This window comes from Nematolebias whitei, chromosome 9, assembly GCF_014905685.2.
Source record: "Nematolebias whitei isolate Nwh7 chromosome 9, NemWhi1, whole genome shotgun sequence".
Classification (NCBI taxonomy): Eukaryota; Metazoa; Chordata; class Actinopteri; order Cyprinodontiformes; family Rivulidae; genus Nematolebias; species Nematolebias whitei.
The window spans coordinates 35108109-35120283 of record NC_056506.1 but is presented as its reverse complement, the minus strand read 5'-3'; the positions used below and the strand labels follow the sequence as shown (position 1 = coordinate 35120283).

The window sequence follows — 12175 nt, the reverse complement described above, 5'->3', positions numbered from 1 at the left end:
TTGTGCTTTGTTTTGTTTTTTGAATGTCCAGAGGACCAGACTTAACTTTTTTTAGATCAAGATAGGAAGTAATTACAGACGCTACAGTATCGACTTGAAAAAGAAGCAGATTGAAGTCAAACCCCAACAGGTGCATGAATATATTTTAATTACTCTTTAATGAAAATAGTGCAGGCTTTGTTGTTTTACAGAGTGTGCGTTTGAATGGTAGAAAGCCTTTATCTTCCTAAGAGATTGCAACAAAGAAGAGTTGTTTTGTAGTCAGGCCAATGCATTTGTTTAAAGAAAAAAGAAAAATCAATCAAATTGTAGAAAAACCACCACAGGCTTCTGTCTCCGCTAAACAGACCAGTCATGTTAACAACAGCCCACTGAAATAGTGAGTCATGGTCCACACGGTACCACACAGTCTGCAACACAAAAAAACACGAGCCAATGAAGACATTTTAAATATTCATTTTCATCACTTTCTTCTACATCACTGAATTTGCTCTCTAACACATCAACCCCTTTGTGTCGTTTCATATTTTTGATGTTGCCGGTTGGTGTTCTCTCCGGATGCAGCCTCCCTCGCGTGGCATTTGTTTTCAAACGCTGAAAAACACCCTGGCTGCTTGCTTTAAGGCAACAAGTCTCAGACCAATTTAAAGCTGGTGGAAACCACAGTTCAACATGCAGCGAGGCGCATGATTTGAGGTGGTTTTGTTATTTGAATGTGAGAAAAAGCCAAGTCGAGAGGCATTTTATTTAGAGGGAGCAGCTAACCTTTGAATGCACAAGAAGCAAACAGATGCTTTATACTCATTTATATACAACCACAACTATTGGCCTCTTTGATAAATGTGACATGTTTTCAGGACAAAGTGACACATATGTGCTGGCATCCCCCAGTGATTTCCACATGCCTCCAGTCCTGCAGGGAGCGAGACTACATAAATATGTGTGTCTGTCCATGTGCACACCGATGGTGAACAGTCCTCCGGCCTCTGCAAGCCTGTTTGTGCAGCAGTGAGGCAGAAGTAATGGCTGAAACTGTGCTTCCTTGGAGCAAAATGTGTGTGTGTGTGTGTGTGTGTGTGTGGGGGGGGGGGGGGTGTCAGTGCTAAAGGACTGTACATAAAATCTGTGTCTACGTTCACCCAGATCAAACTGCTCATAACACATTTGAGGGATGAAAAAAAAAAATTAACTTTGAGACACGGATTAAAAACATTTTGCTTGTTAACCGTGAGCAAAATTGTAATTCACCTTTTTGCCCAAAGAAATAAAACCCTGATGATACTGCAACTGTGATGATAAATACATAATAAATATTAACATACATTTTAAAGCATTAGTGAAAATAGGTAATCACCGGGGTGTCTTATTTAAAACAATGCTTCATAAAAAGCAAAATGAACAACAAATAATAATAAAAAAAAATGCTACACTGGGTGGTACAGTCTATTTTTCAATCTGGGCCAAAAAGTAAAACCTCAAAAAATAATAATAATAATAAAAAAAACTTGTGTCCCATAAACAACCTGGATTTGAGGTAATGCTCTTTTATGAATTCTGATGGGAGACACAATTGAATGACACCGAGAATATGGATGACTCAGAAGCAGACGTAAAGCAGAGGCAGCTATAGTAGTTTATTAATGTGCAAAATTTGCTCATTGGCACGTAGACAAAAGCAGGAACAACTAGATTTACACTGAAAAATAATTTTACCTTGGACAAGTTTAAAAAGCACAAAGCCTTAAAGGAATGTGTAAATAACAGGGACTGACTGAGGAAATGCAAACAGAGTGAGTCAGGCATTTGAAATCAGGAGAAAAGTCCAAGGACATTCAGTGAACAGACAGCTCGTGGAAGGATGAAAACAAAACTCAGGTAATGGGATGAAAGCCACCAGCTCCGTCACAGAACCCTTTTGAACATGTGCATCTTTATGCCTTTCACTGTTGCTCTCCTTCCAGCTAGAGTTTGATTTTCTTTTGTCTAACCTAAATATTTTATATTTGCCTTCACTTTGACCAGTAAAGACGTGGACTCTGCAACACTTGTCCTTATGTCATTTAAGTTGCAAGGAGAGGACTCCGTTGTGTATACACTAAGCTGGATTGAGATCTGTGGAGTATAACATCTAAGAGAGGACAGTGGGGAGCACTGCATTATTAAATGGTGCATATGGTATATATACATTGTTTAAGCAGGTTCTATGTAGCAAAGTAGCATCCAAACAAATTCAGGACACAAAGTTGTGCAGCAGATTTAGCGCAAAGCATTTTACAGACCTTCCTCGCCTTTTAGGATGCATCCCACTACTGCAGCATTTTCCCTCAGGTAAATCAGGTGCATGGCTGTCTGGATGATCTAAAGAAAGCATAATTAATCAACCAGACCACTATTTCACATGGTTCAGTTGTGACACACGTGTCTATAGAAGTGCTCGGGGCAGTGAGCAGCAGTCACAAGCTGTGAGCTCTGTTAGCTTTCAAAGTTTTTAGCAGCTTTTGCTTCAATAGTTGTTCTGTAAGGCGGCACTTGGAGGTGTTTTTAGCTTTGTTTTATGGGGAAGAATTTCTTTGTTTAGTGCTCGTGCTAGAGACATTGTTCAATTTTTCTATTCAACCTTTATTTATACAGGTTGGTCTCATTGAGCCTTGAGGACTCTTTTACAAGAGAGACCTGTAATCTCTTCTCTTTGCATGTTACTCTGATTATGTCATCTAACCCCATCATCAAAAACTGGACACAAACTCATTCTGCCCATGAATCATCCATCATCTTTTACCCACTTCTTCCTTTTTGGGTCGCAGGGGTCACTAGTACCCTTTTCCAGCCATCACTGTGCAAGAGGTGGGGGACACCCTGGACAGGTCTCCAGTCCATCACAGGGACACATAGAGACAAACAACCATTCACTCACTCACTCACACTGAGGGACAATTTAGAGTTACCAATCAGCCTAACATGCATGATTTTGGTCTATGGGAGGAAACTGGAGTGCTCGGAGAAAACCCACGAATGCAAACTCCACCCAGAAAGGTCTCGGGCCGGGATTTGAACCAGCGACTTTCTCGCTGAGAGATAACAGCTCTACCAACTGAGCCACCGTGCTGCCCACCCATGAAGCAGTCAATTAATAATAAATTAAACTAGAATGATTATTTTTTCAGTAGTTCATGAGATATTTTGCTAGAAACACACACACACACACACACACACACACACACACACACGGTAAAGAAGTGATTGTCGAACAACTTTGTAAATGTTGATGCTTCCTGATTTTTACAGTACATTTAGATACTTTTAACAATTACCTCTTTTGTTGACTTTCAGATCAGATCTATCTATACATGTGGATTTTTTTTTAAAGTTACTTTGAAATTACTAATTATTTTCACTCAAGATCACAAAGCATTCTTTTGCGTCTGTTTCTTTCATTGATTACACCACCGTATAGTGTCTGTGCAGAGCACAGAGCAGTACTTGAGTCGTTAAAATCCAGTTTCCAACACCGAGGCGACACTCTCCATCACGACTGAATTCTCATCTCAACAGGAAAATGTGGTTTGTATTGTGCCTGGACAAAGTAAGGGATCAGAGGAAAAAATCAATAGCAATACAACGTTCTTTAACAGAGTGCTTATGGATCAGAGAACCGTCGATCCACTGAGAATTACAGATGGAAAAAAACTAATGACAGCAATAGAGAGAAAGAGAGAAGAGGGAGGAGAAACACAGACAACTGACGCCTTTTGACCTCGTGTGTAAAGATCTTGCCATGTACGTAAACGCACACACATCCACACACACTGAAACCATGCTGTCAGAGTTAATGAATAAGGACCACCGCCTGCCACAAAAGGTTGGATCCACAGATGGTGTTATATATGCACGCACGCATGCACCCCCCCCCCCCCCCACACACACACATTATTTTGCCATTACAAGGACTTTGCACTAATCTATTTTCCATTCCAATCTTTTCCTTAAACCTAACTATTACCAGTAGATGTCAAACCCTAACCTGAACTCAGTTCACATCTTAGAAACTAACCCTAATCCAAAGACAGCATTTGAACATACAAGGACCAGGCTTTGGTCCCTCTAAGTAGCAGTGGGACCTCACAAGTTGATGCATACTAGAAAAATGGTCATAACAAGGTAACAAACAAGGATCATTTATCTGGTCACTAACTGAGTTGCATTATTTAAAGGTAAGGTAATTCAACTGAATCGGCCTTAACATTCAGTAAACAACAGCACCAATGGATCCAAAGGCACATAAACATAATTCACTAACCTGAATAAACTCAAGGATGGTCAGCTGAGGTGAGAAGAACCAGGAACTTTATGACCCCTTATGAACTTTTAATGACGTCTGAGAATTACAAGTTCTAAATTCTAGCAGGGCAAGTGATAAAACATGGACAAGACCCCCCCCCCCCCCCCCACCACCACCACCACCACCACCACCACACACTCCACACCTCCTCTCACTGATACAAGGAATGAGAGAAAGACATTCTTAAACCACTTTCAATTTCTGCACTGACACCCAATTTAAAACACAAATAGAAAAAACAACCTGTGACAAGTTCTGATCAACTCCTATGTGAGATCACACTGATTTTCTTTTAATAATGGACCTAGAAAATAATTGTGTAAAGATTCATTCATCCAACCATTCAATGTTTTTATTATTATCAGTCCATCACAGGGACACAGAGAGACAAATGAGACAAACAACCATTCACTCTCTCTCTCTCACACCTAGGGACAATTTAGAGTTACCAATCGGCCTATACAGGTATTTAGTCTGTGGGAAGAAACCAGAGAGAGAAAACCCATGCATGCACGAATAGAACATGCAAACTTCACTGTACCATCCTATTATTATTATTATTATTATTATTATTATTATTATTATTATTAAATATATGACAGAATAATAAAAAAGCCAAACAACTTGACCTTTAACAAGGCATAGTCACCATAAGAACAGAAAAAATGCCTGTAAATCACCCATTCATCTAAATCCGGTGTGTTGAAGCAGAAACTCATCTAAAACATTCAGGATAGTGAAGACATACATTAATAATAAGCAGGACAAATCCCACAAACATTAAAAGAACTTTGACAGACGGCATCATAATGCAAAACTTGATTACCGTATTCTTTAATATGTAAATTGTTTAACTACATCATGAGTGTCAGGTCGTCTAAAGTCACTGGATCTGAGTTCCACAGAAGCTTTTACAAAAATCACATAAAGTAAGTTTCCTGAATGAAATGCATTGAAATTACTTGCTTACCTAACCAAAACTAACAGTAATCCAGTAATCAGCAATCAATTGAATGTTATCGGCTCATTAAAATGGCCGTTATTGGTTGTTATCTTCCCCATAGGTTGCCTTCAGACTGATAATATGCAGATTTGGCCACATCTAAAACCAGAAACTTTTTTTATTAGCTTTATTTAAAACATTTATTTACAATTTACCTGCTATTTTTAAGCTGGATATCAAGGATTTATTTCAAATGAATTCCATATAAGGTTTTAATTCGGTATCTAAAAAGAACTCGAGAGGATAACCCTAACCCTAAAATTCTGTGATAACCTACTGAGCCTGCTATAGGAGGTACAGGAGGGACAGTCTGAAGGCAACCTATGGGGATGATAACAACTAATAATGGCCATTTAATGGGCTGATAATTTTCAAAGCGAGTGCAGCGATTAAACATTCCTTAAATACATTTTCCTGCACTACTACTGCACTAATCTGCCACATAGATAACTATCAAGTGAAGATATCACTAATCTCAAACATTAGGCACTATAACAGTTTATTCTGTGGCTTTATTGTTAGCATAAAATAAAATAAAAAGTATAACATTTGACTAATTTCCATTTCAGTTTGAATCGGTTCTATCTTTTGGTCTTAAGTAATTGTAAGCTTTTCTTCTGTAATTCTCAATAAGGCAGTTTTAGTTTGACCAGAAGTTATTTATACAGGATGACACTGGCCCAATAAATAATAAATCTGATTTATAAAGAGGCCAACATTGAGGTAAAACAGCAAATCTCATGAAATAAAAACAAGTGTGAACACAAAAAAGTGATCACTTTCAAAGGAGGGACGAGGACATAACAAAAGCCTCAAATGTATTTAAATGATGTGGAAGCGACTTACAAGTGGCACTTTTTGATTCAAAACTAACATTTCTCTAATTAAAAACACAAAAATGAATTTCTGGGAAAATATTTAATTTTTACAGACAGAAAATTTGAATAAAACTCAAATTTTCTTTCTCTTACACAAAATCAGAACACACTATTCCTCAAATATTACATCAGTTTCTCTTGAGCTTTTCTGCTCCCAGCAACTGTCATCTTTCCAAACATTGTCTCCTTAACCAGACTGGGAGTCTCTTGAGGAGACAACAGTTTGAGTTTTAAAGACACTCAATGAAAAGTAGGCAAACTCCTGTTCAAAAAACAGTTTAGGCTTTAATGTCATCGACTGAAAATCTCAGAGGTTTTGAACAGTGAGCTGCTGAAGGTCTGAATGAAACAGAGCTTTGTTCTGAATAAGACCATCATTCTCAGAGGAGTGCTAAAAAAAGAGCTGAATGTCCCTTTAAAGGCTTTACCTCTTTCTGAAGGTCAGATTTATGTAATTAAAGGAGAGCATTATTTGAGTATTTCGTTCAAAGAGTTGGACAATCCCTCAACAGATGTTTTGGTCAGACTGAATAATGAAGCAGAGCTAAGCTTTATTTTAACAAAACTACAGGACAATCAGTGACCTTAATATTTTTAGAAGCAGCGGAGGGTGAAAGAGACCAACAGAAAGTGAGAGAGAGGTGGGGGATAAGAGGAAGAAACAAGACAATCTGAAGCTGTGGGGTCACATCTGGAAATAAGCACAGCAAAGAAAATAAAGCAAGTGAAATACAGAGCGAAAAGGACGCATGAGGGAAAGAGGGAGAACTTTTTATTTTTCATAAGAGAAGAGGGTGTGGTGATGGCCAGCAGGTTTTAATAGAACAGTAAAGGAGGTTCACCGCAGTGTTTTGTCCTTAGCTTGAAGCCTGCTTCTTTATTATTGACTGGGGTCATGCCCTTCATTTTACACTGTACATGTGCACCAACACCAGCAGCCAGCACCTTAAGAGCATCATAACCTCTTTGGACACCCCCCCCCCCCCCCCCCCCCCCCCCCCCCCCACACACACACGTATACACACACACACACACACACACACACACACACACACTCAATGGCAATAACACGCCCAAGGTGAATGAAACAGAAAGCATTAAATTCAGGTTCACCTCTAGAGCAACACAGTACTCTGTACTGTACTTCTACTTTTTATCAAAGGATTTGAAGTGTTTTATTCTGAGTGGTTATATGTGTGTGTGTGTGAGCCGGGGGGGCTGCAGGCTTTTGGATTATGAATCTTTGCCCTTGGCTGTGAATTCACCTCAGTCGTGCTTCAGAACTCTAAGGAGCAGTCCTCCATGCAGAACATCCTTAAGATCCTTGATGGATTTCTCAAGGTCGGTCACCCCCCTACCCCCCCCCCCCCCCCCCCCACACACCCACATTCCTTCATCATGTCAACACACTCCTGCTCACCTTCCCAATCAAATCGTTTCAGTGAAGCCCACCATGGATTGTTCTCTCTTTCTCACACTCCCTCCAGCAAAATATGATCAGAACATTTTCCTTCCTGAAGACTGAGCTGCCTTTTCTGCTGCACTTATTACTCCACTTTGGCTTTTAAGCTTTAGAGTGAAATGTCAAACTGAATTATTGTCATTTTTTTATTTTTTATTACTTAAATCTTATTGTTGCTCACTGCTGAAGTGCAAAAGGTGTGCAATAATGCGATGTTTGCTTATGTTTTAAAATATTTCATGAACCACTGGTCGAATGTTAATGAAACTCTCGGAAAATAATTATTGGAGGTACTTCTATAACTTTATAACATTTGGAATCAACCTCATTCAAGACAGATGCAACAGACACCCGACCTTAACAGAAAAGAAGGCTACAACTCAGTCAGTTTCACAGCTGATCATTTAAAACTTTGAGTAGTTGTAGCTGAGAGTCATTCGCAGCACACACTACAAGGGCTATTTATTGAACAAGATATTTTCTTAAAACTTCAGCAATAACTTTTAATGTCAACGTTGTTTGTCAATAGCTCAAAAACCATTAAATATATTTTAATTATATTTGCAGGAAAAGATGGCTGAATGTCCACCTACAAGTGACGTCAACTTGCCTCAAAAGGTAATCCACATTAGCAAACATTAAAATAGTTATGACTCCGTCAGGTTTACAGATGTTGACCCAAAATATGGTATGGTCGTAGCTGAGAGTCACTTACAGCAAAAGAAGAAGAAATTTGCTTGTGATTAGGCAATATCATTAAGGGCGACAGTGGCACAGTGGTAGGACAGTCGTCTTGGGACCAGAAAGTCACATGTTCCATTCCATGCCATGCCCACATGTTGCGGTGTCCTTGAGCAAGACACTTAATCCTTAACTGCTCCCTGGGTGCTTAAATAAGCTGCATGCTGCTCCACTTGTGTGTATCTCACATGGTGATAGGTTAAACGCAGAAAACTAATTTTGTTGTTGTGTGTGCATACAGTGATGACATCACATATCACTTCATTATGCAATGAGTGATTTAAGGTTTACTGAGCCAGTCACAATACAGCCATTTGTCAACATAAGATGATCTTTGTCTATAACTGTGACACACAATATGTATCTCTTAAAAACCTGCTTTACTTCGTGTAGCTTTATCCAAACATTGATTTAATGTCATTTTATGGCATTGATGCAATGAGTTTAATACTCTCTGCTCTCTATATAAATTTGCATTGCCCAATCTTAGGACAACATGAAGTCAGGTCATAGGTTACACTGACATCAGCCATAATGCTTTCATACAAGAAATTGTGGGTGCAGCAGTCTGTTTCCGAACACTTTCATTTCAAAGGGCTGTGTACTAGCAAAACAAATCTCTGCTGATGTCAAAATACTTACATATATATATATATATATATATATATATATATATATATATATATATACCTTGATTTACAATGTAGCTGTTTAGTTTCATTTTTTATAAAAAAAATTTCCATTTACTTTTTTTCACTTTTAATTCCTTCTTTTATGATTGTCTACTGTTGTCATCTTTCCTTCTTAAAATTGGTCTCTCTTGTAAATGAGTCCTCGAGGTTCAATGAGACTAATCTGTATACTATAAATAAAGGATGAATGAATTATAATCTCATCCATCAGGAATCTTTTCTTCTCCTACAACTAGAGACTGGTCTGACACTTGTTCTGTAAAGTTATAGCACATTTCTCTTCACTCAGAATTTCTATTGTAATTATTATTTATTATAGTGTATAAAAAAATATGTTTAAAACATCACGATTGGATATGAGGGAGGGACACCTTTAGACAAATCATGGGCATTTTGTTTCAGTCAAATGTTTTAAAACTTAAAAAAACGATGCTCTGACAATATACAAAAATGCAATGTTGCAAAAATTTGAGACAGTGGAAGTATCTTGAAAGTAATGGCCGCCAACTTTTTCTTCTGATGTCATTTTTATCCACACTTCTAACAAATATTAGGTCTGATGGGCTAATTTAGAAAATGAAGACTGAAAGTTGTCACTTTTGTTCGGCTTTGTGAAATGGTTCGAATGACGTTTACTTTGTGAACATTGGGTACCCTTTTTTTTTTTGGTTGTTGTTTTGTTTTGTTTTTTAAATGTCCAGAGGACCAGATTTAACTTTTTTAGATTTTTCTACCTGGATTATTGAGCATGCATCAGGATGGATTGGGTACCCTTGTTTAAGCAAATGAAATGAATCACTCTAGTTAATTAGTTTAGTAAACCCACCACAGCCTAGCCAATTAAACGGCAAATGTTACTATTAACAAAGCATTAAACATATTTATTTAAGCATTACAGTAAAAAAAAACAAAAAAACATTTAATTAGACATAATCCTGATTCTGATTTGAGGCTGCAACAAATAGATAAAAAAAAAAGTTTAAATCAGTATCTATGTGATTCGTGTCCCTGTCTTTTTTCACATTACTTCCCCATGAATCATTTCCCCCCGAGAAGACACCTGCAATAAACACCTGTCAACACAGAAGTCAAACTGTTTGACCTGAATTCTCTCATTTTTCTGCCAACCTTCAAACACTGTCTTTGACCTGACAGCCTCAACTATCAACCTAACGTATGTTATGACATAATGTCACCATTCCTGTCGTCCTCTTTCTGTTAATTATGTTCTTTTCTTTTATCGTTCTCCTCAAGTCTTGTACCATCATTAGAAAGAAAAAAGGATAATGTATTTCTGAATGGTACCAGAAATATAAGTGGCAAGATGCTTTGTTTGAATATTTGATCATGTTTCTATTTTGATGCAGTGAATAAATTATAATTTGGATTATTTTAAGACCTACTGCACTTTTTGTTATGGAAATACAACAAAAGTTGCACAAAATGAAAGAAGGGTTTGACTTAATGAGTTGGGCGTTAGATCTGTTTGATTCTCTTGACAGGAAGACAATAACTGTGAACGGTGACAAAGTTACACATTTAAACAAGTTAATGAGAAGGAAATAAGGAGATGTTTTGTTTGTGATCCGAAAAGCTGCTCCAGTTATGTGAAATGTTCCTAAAGTCTCCGAGTCTGGCTTCTGGGTCAGGGTGCACAGATTATGTCATTTGTTCAAGCTCAGGCAACCATCAAAATGGTCGTGAAATCACTCTCCCAACTCTCTTCATCCCCCCTCACTTTTATTGTTAAAGAAGGGCAGACAGGAAAGCAGCCAGGCATGCTGTCCAAAGGGAGAAATTCAGGTGTGGGTAATTGCTCAGCAAGAGAATGCAACAGGAGATAGGATCGGGGGAAAGGAGATAGGTGACAGTCTATAATTGGAAATGGAGAAAGACTAGAGACTGTGGAGAAAGACAAAGAGAGAAAGCTGGACTTGGTGTGGAGAAAAAAGGTTACTGGCTGGAACGTTACATGCATACTTGCTGCAGAAGGTCAATATGCATGCTAAAATGTCAGATAAAATACAATTATTCTTGTGGTGTCATGTAAAAAATTAGGAATAATCTGAACCTTGCATGTCTCTTTCAGGGTGCACTGATAAGTTGGTCAGCAGGAACAAAAACTCACTATTCAGTTTTGTATTTTTTTGCACAATGCATGGCTGCACAGTGACCACGCCACTCAAGCACAAAGTTAATAAAATGAACCAGAAAATGATTTTTTGCCCCATGATGTGAAACGCAACAACATTCCAGCAGTGGAGGCTTATTTGCATGCATTGCTCAGACCGCCTGCAATCTCATCACAAAAAGCCCCTGGTGGCAAAACAATAATTTTAAAAGACATATATCTGGTGAGAAAGCACGATAACACACAGGCATGACCTCTCATCATCATCCTCTGTCCTTTTGCTGCAAGTATCTGAGGGCAAGTAGGGAGTCTTGTCAGTGCTGGTTGTTGTCAGCCAAGAAGAACAGCAACAACGCAGTTATGTTTCAAGAGTGTCTGTGCTGTTTTTGTTAAAACGATGCATTCGTTGAGGGCAAAATATACATGTGTATCAAGGCAACGTACCCAAGACTGAACCACGCTCCCTGATGCCTCCTCATCTGTCCAGCTGTGTGCAGATGCAAACCTTTTTTCCTCTCCTGTTGGCTCACAAGTGGCTGCCACCGCTCCACATGTGTGAGCCCACCAGATTTCGGATCGCCCTCAGTCTGTCTCCTTCTCAGATGTTGGCATTTGCAGCAAAATGTACCTCTCACCCCTCTCTTCTACATCCTTCTTGCTCTATCTCCTATCGGCAGGCTTGTGCGTACAGAACAACGTCCTTCTACTCCTTGTTGGTCCTTGTGCCCCCAAAATACACAAGGTTTTACCAAAAAAAAGGGTGGGGGGTAGGTCACATGCTTTTTTTCCCCTCCCCTTCAGTCAGTGTCCTCAGCAGGTCAGGGGTCCTGCCATCGCCGCTGGCATGGATGTGGGATTCTGGGAGGAGAGGATGAATGGAGCGTGCTGTTGCCGTAACCGTCGCCTCCTTCAGTGTGAGCGCCTCTCTC

General features: G+C 38.9%; 1 protein-coding gene across 1 annotated transcript in view; it reads right to left on the bottom strand.

Annotated features, from left to right (window-relative positions):
- LOC119414614 (leucine-rich repeat and immunoglobulin-like domain-containing nogo receptor-interacting protein 3) overlaps positions 1-11726 on the bottom strand; it is a 41596-nt gene extending 29870 nt beyond the window's left edge. The window contains exon 1 of the mRNA XM_037681716.1: positions 11691-11726. The gene's annotated coding sequence lies outside the window, so the exon portion shown is untranslated. The remainder of the gene's footprint in view (positions 1-11690) is intronic.
- Positions 11727-12175: the final 449 nt, after the last annotated feature.